Genomic DNA, 11,650 nt, shown 5'->3' with positions numbered 1-11,650 from the left:
AACATCGTGTAAGTTTTTCCATGGCTCACAATGTGAGTCCAAGAGTTTTATCCTAAGGATAAAATCTCTAATGGATTCATTTGGTTTATGCTCAATTGAATAAAGTTATGTTACTGCACTCCACCGATCACCTTGTCTGGAAAAGCCATGTATAAAGGCTGATTTCAAGGTTTTGAAGTTAGTCTTAATCGCTGGCATCAATATGCAATGAGCCATTGACTAGCTTTTCCCTCTAAGCATAAGTTCAAGGCATGTACCTTAGTGGGACAATTGGGATTTCCAAAGGCTTCACATCTCTGTTCAAACATTTAAATGAATTGAACAAGGTCTGTTGTTTCGTCGTATTTGTCCATAATTGTGAAAATTTGAATAACCATATTTCTGTATGAGTTATTGAGGCCGTATGTGAGTGCTCTTGTTAGAAGAGACTTAGTGAGTCCTTAGGCCACCCCTTCCCAGACTAGTTAGTATGTCCAAGATGTGGGCATCCAGGAAGGGGTTGGTACTTATAGGATTTGCGAGCATGTTAGGCAAAGGGCCAAAGCCCGGTAGGATCGAAGTGATAGGGGGTGTACAACCTGATGACACGCTTGTTATAGGCATGGCCAATGGCATTGGGAGGTGAATTTGTGGCATAGATCTCAATGGCTCAAAGATGTCTGCCATTGGGTTCAATGCTTGTGTGATCCCTTACAATCTCTCTATCGTGGCCATGTCAGAGTGCCTAAATGCTCCTTAATGAGCAATCACAGCTTTTTTAGGTCTTTTTTAAAAAAAACTTGTTATACACAGCCCGTTACAGCCTCAAGAGGCTTGGTGTACTCTTCGTTGGATTAAACGGGTGTTCGTTTGTCCTAGTTAGCTTAGCTGCTATACGCACGTGAACGATCAAGATATTTTTTCAGAAAAAGCGTATGCTAGGAACTTCCCTGATGGAAGAGGAGGTCCTAAAACCTATTTTCCATCACTATCTCAGGACGAAAAAAAAATCGAGAATTTTTTTCCTATTTCACATTGAGAGTTTCAAAAACTTTGTATGAGGGAGTTGTAGTATTTTTGGATTACTACAACTTTGTTTCCCCGAGTCATCCATGATTTTGTTGTTTAGACCCTCAAAAAGTAGCCCGAATATGGCTCGTCGTCGCTTTCACGCTATTTTTTGTGATTTTTGGGTTGTTTTTTACCTCGATTTGCGGGTCAAATTTTGAGGCTGCTGGTCGGAGGCCAAAATGGTCGATTTCGACTTCGAACAACCAAGTCCAAAGTCGAAAAGGTTGATGTCGATTTTTCGATGAGCCCTAGAGCGCCTTCATCGAATATACGGTTTAGTAGATATGGGCCTCCAAACAGTGGTGTTTTTTTTTGGTCGACAGACTCCTTTTGACATCGACGGACTTCACGAGTTTTATAAAATTTGATTTATTATTTATTATTTTTTTCGTGAACTCTAGTTCCGTGAAATTACAAAAAATGGTTCACGCCTTGAATCGAACTCAACGGAATATTAAATTCGTTTTTTTTTCCACGTCTAGCTTTTCATAGCCTGAACTTTCACAGTTCACGGCCTGAACTTTCACGGCTCATGGCCTGAAATTTCACGGCTCATGGCCTAAAATTTCACAGTTCACGGCTTGAACTTTCACGGCTCACAACCTGAACTTTCATGGTTTTTTTTTAATAGAGTCTATTGGAAAATACGAATTTCTCTTTTTTTGGGGGGGGGGGTATTTTTTGAATTTAAAATGAAAGGGGTATGGGCATTTTTCCAAAAAGGTAAGTGGGAATCAAAAAAGTCAACCTTAATGACACCCCTTACACCTCTCATAAATGGCCCCCAAAATGGACAATTTTGATAACTCATGAGCATCTCCTCACATTCAATGCTCATTAGCCTTAATGAGTTATGTAAAAAAATGATTAAGAATTAATCTAAAATTAATCTTTTCACTAATCTTTCCCTCTTTTATACTAATCAAAGACTCTAATTAATATTAATTCCTAATTAATTCATATAATTGAGCACATCATTGGATAGAGCAAGGGAATGCTAATCTTTGTGCATCAATAATTGTATAAATTAATCTAAATTAAGAAATTAATTAGACTCTTAATTATAGTCTCCTCTTTTTTAAGGTAAATTTAAGCAAAGAGAGTCACATTTCTCCAATTGATGAAAAAATTGATGTGATTAGGTATTTTGATGCATCTAGATGCTCTCAAAACACTCAAAAACACCACTTTAGACTACTCATATGATCCATTTAGACCCCAATTAATATATTTTCTAAATTTTTGGCCTCTTGAGCAAGATTAATCACCCTTAATGATAAAAACCAGTCCATTAAGAGAAATTGATCAAATTCAAGGATTTTTTGATGGTTTTAAGAAATTTTTTAAAAGATATAGCTACTCCTATTTTTTGCTAACACTCTTATCCAAACAATTTCAACAACAAACACACAATTAAACTAGAATTAATTATCTTAGTTCTATGTTTAACACTAAAGAGAGCTAACATTCACTAAAAATTACATTCTCTTACATTGTTTGATGATGCAATGGATGCAAACTAAGCCTAATACAAACTATGTGCAAGCCCTAAGAACATGAAAACCACAAAAATAACAAATTAATCTAAAAAGTAAACAAAAAGCATTCTTTTCAAAAAATAAAAAAGAGAGCTATTCTATACCAAATCTCACACAAATCATCAAATCCACAAATCTTTTTCATGGGAAACCATTAATCAAGATAATGGGTAATGGGTTATGCATAGATTAGAGGCAAAACGATGGGAAAAGCCAAGGGATGGCTCCCTAGCAACGGCGCCAAAAATGTTATGACTCACCCTAACCCTTCTTAAAACACATCCAAAAAGAGATTACCTAGTGAACCGCAACTCTCGTTAAGGATCTTTCCAAGGACAGAGCTCATAACCCTTGAGGTCTCCAGAGGTCTCCAAGCTCTACAACTCCTTAAGAAGCAATTCCACCACGTTTCCCGAGAGCGTTGTCACACTGCCGCGTTGCACCTACGGGTACTCGTCCCTCCTCTCACCTCACTTCACTCACACATACTCACTAGCATGCATTAGGGAGATAGATTAGCAAGACTCTGAGGATTAGCAATAGCAAGACTCAATTGAACAATGGGAGAGTATATTGTATTATGAGATAAATTCACTTATATACATGGCCATAAGTGTTCACACTCACTTAAACTACGGTTGGCCAGGCACTTTAGGTTCATAAGAGGCCTAATGCTATTACAATAACTACTCTCATAATATATCCATGAAGTACATCACTTAGGACCTCATCCTAACTTGCTACCACATGCTCTTGAAGCGGAAATCGCCCATGAACACTCCCTGACACCATTACGGGCGCCCGTCGAAGTTGTAGCTTTGGACACTATTGCACCCTTTGGACACTATTGCTTCATATCTTGAATGTATGACCCTTTGGTGTATCTACAGTGACCCCTTGATATAAGATAATGACGGTAACTCTTGCTAATCCTAAAATTGGATTAACAGTAGATGATGTCCTACTGCCGATGACTATAAAAAGCGACCTACAGCAGCCCCAAAATTATGAGAAACAACACGATAAAGGTGTTTTCCCACTTGATCAAAGCGGAGATGTAGTAGACAACCTACAACCCTTACTCAACGGGCGACAAGTTTACTGCAATCTAGGTGGTGGTTTTTTCTGGGTTGTTTCCAACAGCAAGAGGAAATATTTGCAGAGGAGGAGGAGGCCGAATCTCATGGCACTCTAGAGTTGGGCAGCGTTGTCACCCCAGAAATAGAGGGCGTTGATAACTGCTGGATCCAGTCTCCGATGGCTGCATAGGGGAGGTCGCGGGTCTGAGTCCAGGCTGCTGTTGTGGCTTTCGCTTTGTCTCCCTCTACATCACATTCTTCAAACAGCGGCAAGATGAAGGCTGATTCTCAACAGCATCACAAATGTCATCCACCATGCAATGTAGCGCAGGTGTTAGAATGTCTGTAGAACCCAGTCCCTCTCTATCTAATGTGGATGCATCGGGGCTGAGATCCTTTACAGTCACCCACATATCTTGTTGGAAGCAGGCATCTGTGATGCAAGCTTCTCCATCAGCATGTGGATTGGATGTCCTGGCCTACTCCTTTTAGCTTTTTGCCACAGCAGAACTACTTGTGCAGATAACACTGCATTGAGTGACTCGGACTGCTACTCCTCCTACACTAGTTTCACAAGGAGTTAGCATCTCGACATCAGGACATAAATCAAAAGTTTCTGTGGACTGGTAGTCTCCTTGCATTAGTTTCGCAACAAGGAGCTAGCATCGATATCAGGACGTAAAATTTGCAAAAAAATCTTCCAAAAGTTTTTGTGGTTTTGTTAAAAACCTTACATACCTTAATTTCTAAGGTCATCATTAAATAGACAAAAAAAAACTATTCACATAGAGAACCTCAATAGACAGGATACACATGTGTATTAACTTTGTTTTGAAGCTTCTTCTTTTTTCTTTTTTCTTTTTTGAACATTCCTTACGTTACTTTCAACAATTGGGATTGCTTATAGTGAGTTTCTGAGTTGACATAGGCCAAGAAGAAGGGCAACAAGATCAACGACCAGTGTTGGTGGTTCAAGCCTTGGTTCTACCAACGCGCCCAGACAGTGCTGATGAAGAGAGGCCAGTTCATGGAGGGAAAAAGATCCATGTAGCCATTCTGCACTTCGGTTTTGCGGAAGGTATAATAGTTGGAAATGCCCTTGTTAATATGTATGGATCATGCAGGTCACACTTGATGCTATCCCTCACATAGTGGAGGATGATGATGATGTGTTCTTTGATGTAGATGTAACCATGGAAAATGATGCACATGGCCTACTTGATGATGAACCTCATGTCATTGAGGATGATATAGTTAGTATGACTCCTTCGGAACCTTAGAATAATGTCTTTCAATGCATGGAAAATACACATAAGAAAAATGTTTTTTTATAAAATGAACACTAAGGTTAAGATCAAGTTGCCTCGTGTGTGAACGGCAAGAACCTTGGTATTGCACCAAGCTCTACTTGTTGGGAACACACTTGGTCTTGTGCTAGTGTGGTGCACTAGTTGCAAGGGCTTAGATCAAATCAAACACTAAAAATAGGGAGAAAAAGAAGCACACACATACGGCATATGACATGCTGGCTTTGATGATCCACCTCATCTATGCCTATTGCATGGAGTACGTGGAAAGTATCCTTCACCTCCATGGGAAACTCGGGATGGACAACTTGATGAACTTAAGTGGTATAAGTAACTTGCGAATTCTTAAAGTATTGTCTTGATATATGGTGTCAATGGAAAAATGATAATAATATTAAAAGAATGAAGCATGAGAGGGTCGAGGAGACGCTTAGCTCGAATACTACCGAGATGCCTGTAAGTCCCAGTGAGAAGGCATGAGGTCAGGAGGAAGCCCATACGAGGTCGACCATGGAGATGCTTAGCTCGAATACTACAAAAATGCGTGGAAGTCCCAGTGAGAAGGCATGAGGTCCAGAGGAAGCCCCCATGCAAGGTCCTGCCATAATCTGAATAAGAGGGCCGGAGGAGATGGTTAGCTGGGATACTCCTGAGTTGTCTGTAAGTCCAGTGAGAAGGCATGAGGTGTGCAAGAAGCTCATGGGAAATCCTGACTGTGTCACTTTTAGTCCTAAAACAAGGCATGAGGGCTAGAGAGAAAGAATCTTTCCCTGAGGATACTACCGAGTCGCTTGGACCCAGTGAGAAGGTATGAGGATTGGAGGAATCCCAGTTAAAGATCCAAACTGAGTCGCCTATAAGTCTCGGATAAAGAGGCATGAAATCCAGAGGGGAAAGCTCAGTGTGAGATACCTGCCATGACACCCGTAAGACCCAGTGATGAGAAGGCATGAGGTTCAGAGAAAAGAAGGTCCACGGAGGTCTCTACCAAGTTTTCTGTAAGGAAAGGAACAAACAAAAACCAAATTTTAAAATGGAAATATTAACAACATAAGAAAATGATGTATTGATTTCTAGAATGCAGTTACTTGTTGGATGTTATAATTTTAGGACCCAAGGGAGGACTCACCTTGTAGACTTCCAAAGCTAAAGTTGACTTCCTAGAAGTAGGTGGCTACATAGACATAGATGGTAGCACACTTGAGGGCCCATGGACGAGATTCTTCATTAGCATATACTTGTGGAATCTTTATCAGGTTGGTGGAAAACATCTTTCCACCATCTCCTTAGTCAACCCCATCAGTTTTTGGGTTCTAAATGATATATTGTATAGCTTGAAATGGCTTGTATTGTACCTTATGGCAGCCACTTATTCATATATTTTCATGCCGTAGTTGGCATTGGTAGGAGATAGTACACTCCCAGCTAAACAAAGGGGAAGAGAGGTGTTGACGGGGGAGTGTGAATACCCCCTAGCATTTTGGCATTAGCTTGGGTGTGAATATCCCCTAGCATTAGTAGCATTAGATTAGGCTAATGAGTTATGGGATTTGGTTATTTTACAAGATGTCATATCAAGACGTGGTGACAAGAGGGCTAGTGAATCTTGTGGAGGTTATGGGAGCCCAATAGTCACATGGGTAGTCCAATAGTCACATGGGCAGTCCAACAGTCACATGGGTAGCCCAAAGGTCACATGGTTGGATGTCTATATAAGGCCCCTCTCTTGTATGGAAATTGGACATAACATGACTATGACTATTGTATGTACATGATTCTTGGATACACAAGATGATGGATATGGAATACACTATGATGTTATGTTGTTATGCTTGTATGTTTATCTTGTGTCTTTTATCTTGTTCTTGATCCATGTCTCCTACTCCATGCTCATGTGTACATATGTACTCCATGTGTACGTATGTAGGAGCACATGTTCTTTTGCCTACGTTAAGCAAGGTGATGCTAACAATGGTAGCTCACATGGATCAAAGTGTGGCATGGCTCTCCTCCTCTAGGTTGGCTTTAAATGAGCGGATGATGAACCCCCCCGTTGGGTAGATATCTCAAGAGACTTAGTGCTACTTTTTCCAAAGCAAAAGCACACTGATCCCCCCTCCCCCCACTATACTACATCTAGTATACCTCTTAGACTTCCTATGACATTGTGGTGAATCTAGACATGAGGAAGTGGGGGTGGGTTTAGTCGACGTTTGTGGTGTTGGCTCATCACAACCATAGCATGATGGGCATGCACCAATGAATGGACTTACAACAGGCATAAATGGGGCATAAAATATACAAAGGCTAAATACTGTGTATGTGAAAAGTGTATATGAAAAGGGGTTATAAAAGATACATGCGTATGCGAAAATTGTGTCCGTGCATATTTCCCATAACATTGGTGTTGAGGAGATTTGTGACATCTGATTTGTGAGTAGGACCGATTGGCACAGATGTTCGAGGAGGATCACCCATGATTGCCTACATAATAATTAGAGTAAGGAATCAAAATATGCATAGAGTAAGGAATCAAAATAGCACTCATTTACATAATGAATTAAAGGCTTTATGCATAAGCATAAAGCCCTATGTGTAAGGCTTTTGCATAAGCATAAAGCCCTATGCGTAAGTCTTATGCTTTAGGGCTTAAAGCTCTATGCATATAAAGGACTTTATGCATGCATAAAAAAATCTTTATGCATAAAGGCCTTTATGCATGCATAAAGAGATCTTTATGCATAAGGCTTTAAACTATGCATACTCTATGCGCATAGAGCTTTATGCATAGACTTTCAATGCATAAAGATTTCTATGCATTAAGCTATGCATTACCTATACATATATCTTAACACTAGTTTGGTACCAAAAAAAGACACTTAAGTGTTCTTTTTCGGACGATGCAAATAAAATGTGCTACTTGTGCTAGGAAAGACATATTCAAAATCCCTCTTGAGGAGTTTGAATATGTGACCTAGTGTGTCTTTAAAAAATGTAACCTTGCAATTTGGATGCTGGCACGATAAGGAATTACACCCATAAATAGACTTGCATGAGACTGCAACTTAGGTTTGAGAAAACCGCCTTATAAGCTTAGAGAAAAAAATCACTAAGCCTCGTGAAAAATTCCAAGTAATTATTTCATATTTGTGTCAAAGATTTTGCCAAGTTTTACATGAAATAAAATTCAATTGAGAGTGTCTAAAATAGTAGGAAGTTGTGTGTGTTTGATACACCACTTTTTAGCATCCATTTGTATCCAAACCAATACATGGTTTTAATGTGTTTGCAAGTTTTTTAAGGTGATACAATGCTTACTCTATCCATTGAGATCTTAAAGTTATATGTAAAAGCCCCTTAGTAAGCTACAAATATTAATTGTTTCAAAATGTCAAAACTGCACACAACAAAAATTCTCGATTTAGATTCTTGAGTCATACGCATTACATTCCTTAGTAGTAAACTTGCAACATTTTGTCTATATAGAATAATTCCGCTAAGGTACATTGTACAAACATAATTTGGGCACCTAAAACCTTTGTTTCATGGTTGTTCATGATTGTTGAGAAAGAATTTATAAATTTTAAAAAATGTAGCACATTTGAAAAACTAAGATAGCGCTCAATTAGTAAGATTTACTTGAGCTTGGGACCCCAAAAATATGTATTAACTTGGTTTTGAACTATATAATCATTTTCGATTGCCAATTTTTACTAACATAACCCTAGTTTTATGGAAGTACCTTTGGAACGCCAAAATTTTTCTCTTTTTCAGCATCTTAGTAATTATGAGATTTTTGTTATAGTTCACAAGTAGCTTAGGAACTAGGACCTAAAGGAGATTGTGTTGTTTTGAAACCCCAAGTTCTACCAATTGACTTTTACAAACATGAAAAACATGATTTATTCAAGAAGTTATAGGCATTTTATGGGATTTTTGACAAAACAGCTTCAAATTTCAATGATAATTTCAAGTTAGAGTTTTTTGTCAAATTTCTAATATAGCTTGTGTTTTGACATCATGAAAAATCCCCTTTATTTTTTGACTTTTAACTGACCTATGGTTGAAACAAGGTGTAGAAATGTTGTTTCTAGATTCCCCAAAAAATTCCAAAGTTTTGGTGAGAAACAGGACATGACACTTTAGTATCCAATTACAGAACTAGTGTTAAAAAACATTTATGCATAATAGTAAATTGCTCAAAGCATAAAACATTCATAAATAGCTATCTCTGATTTTATATTCACGTGATCACAAATTTTTTTTTGTTAATAACATGTGTGAACATGTTATTAACATGTTCACATGTTAACATGTTTACAAAAAAGCCGGTGGCAAGCGACCTGGTAACCGGGAAAAATCCCGCCGGGCTTTTGCTATACCCCGGCGGGCCCGCCGGGCTTTTGCTTTGCCCGGCGGGTCCCGGAGGGATCGTCACATATCCCGGCGGGCTACATTTTTCTATATATATGGGCCCGGGGGGCCCTTTGGGATTTCATTGCTGACAGCATACACAGGTAATGAAAACTTGTGTGTGTGTGTGTGTGTGTATGTGGGTGTTTTCGTGCGGGCAGCCGCCCATTGTCGCAATGCGCGGTAGGATGTGGGTGGTCCGCCCCACACGAGGGATGTGTGTGTGGGTGAGTTCGTGCAGGCAGCCGCCCATTGTTGCAATGCGCGACAGGATTTGGGTGGCCCGCCACACGACTGGTGTGTGTGTGTAAGGCCATTCTTCGGAATGGTGCTTACCCTGGGGCACTTAGTCGGTAACGCGGCTAGTCTGTGTCCTATGGTAAGTATGGCACGCCGTAGCGGTACTAGTCGGTAACGCGGCGAGCATAGTATCGTTATGGCGATGTCACCTTCCCTTCCCTTCCCTTTGTCAAATGCGGACATATGGTCGGTAACGCGGCCAGTGTATGTTCGTATCCTATTGGTATTCCCATAGAATTGGGCGGCATTTTGTCGTTAACACGGCAAGTTGGTGTCGTCCGCTAGTGCATAAAATGTTTTTTGCATATTGCGGCATTTGATCGTTAACGCGGTCGAAAAAGTGTCGTAAATTTGCTTGCGTATTTCGGCATATGATCGTTAACGCGGTCGAATAAATATCGTAAATTTGTTTGATTTGACTTGTATTGTTTTTATTGTGTTTGATCCATGCGATACTTGGTTGCTAACGTGGCATTAGTATTTCATGGATCAAAGTTTACATCATATTGTCTAAACATTTTATTTTATAATATCGTGATTCGTAACTCGAAAAATATAAATCTCTCTCTTCTTACCCCCTCTCTCTTTCATGATACACTTCACAACTCTTTCTCTATCTCTCTCATGATTCACTTCACAACACGATAGATGTGTAGATAATGATTTTTTTTTATTTCTCTTAAAATATACATAATTTTTAATAATTTCTTTTTTCTCCCTCTATTTACTTAAAAATTAAAACAATACATTATTTTTCTCTTTAGGAACTCACAAAAACATTAAAAATGTCATTTAATGTTTCTTCTCTCTATCTTCACAACTCTCTCTTCCTCTCCTCTCTCTCTCTCTCTCTCATGATACACTTCACAATTCTCTCTCTCTCTCTCTCGCAATGATACACTTCACAACTCTTTCTCTCTCTCTCTCTCATGATACACTTCACATCTCTCTCTATCACGATAGGTATGTAGATGAGGAGTGCTTTAGGATTACAAAACATTATTTTTCTCTCTTTAGGAACTCACAAAACTATAAAAAATGTCATTTACTTTTTCCTCTCTCTATCTGTCACACCTCTCTCTCTTCCTCCCCCTCTCTCTCTCTCTCATTCGATAATGTATACACTTCGTAAGTAATAATGCGCTTGTTGCGGTTGTCTCGCGTTCGATAATGTATTGCATGATGTTGAGTTCAAGAATGTTGTCTGATACATTCTGTTTTTGTTTGATCATTGATAAGTAATGATACACTTATTGCTGTTTTCTCACATTTGATGATGTTGAGTTCATTAAAATTATTTGATATTCCATTTTTGTATGAACATTGACGATAATGATATACTTGTTGCTGTTCTCTCACGTTTGCTTGATGTTTATTTCAGTAATGTTTGATATTCTGTTTTTTTGTGTTTAGTGAGATTTGCTAGATTTACGAAGACGATCAACATGCTTTCTCCCGAAGAGCGCAAAATTGTTCTGCGAGCAATTCGCGTTGAAGCGGTCATCACGGTATCACAATGTACTGATGATGTTGTCAAAAAGATCAACGAGTCTGAGATACTCATGCGAGATCTCATAGACCAAATATGGGAAAATGCACAGCGTCGGCTTCGAAGCGGAGGCAACGCTGAGCTGCTAGATAGACAGAAGATAGCAGATTTCAACCATCAGCACATAACACGAACCATTTTGGGGAGCATGCGAGTAGCATGCAGTGATCTTAGAGATGCTGCCCCGCCTGAAGCCAACATGCAACGTCTACAGTTATGGGACGTTGTATGGAGCGAGCAAAGAGCCAAGAGCAAGCGCATGAAGGCGTTGGATGCAGAGTCCCTCCCCAAAAGAGTGCGAATTGCCCAGGACGTCGCTGCAACGTCCAGTCAGGCAGATGCAAGTGGTACAGGTGTCATTAATCGTACCATCTACAATTCTATGTGCACACATCTTATTGGCATCCCGCACGA

The sequence above is a fragment of the Cibotium barometz genome, chromosome 35 (assembly GCF_041138505.1).
Source record: "Cibotium barometz isolate CiBa-2024 chromosome 35, ASM4113850v1, whole genome shotgun sequence".
NCBI lineage: Eukaryota > Viridiplantae > Streptophyta > Polypodiopsida > Cyatheales > Cibotiaceae > Cibotium > Cibotium barometz.
The sequence above is the reverse complement of the archived record's forward strand: the minus strand, read 5'-3'. Positions refer to the sequence as shown.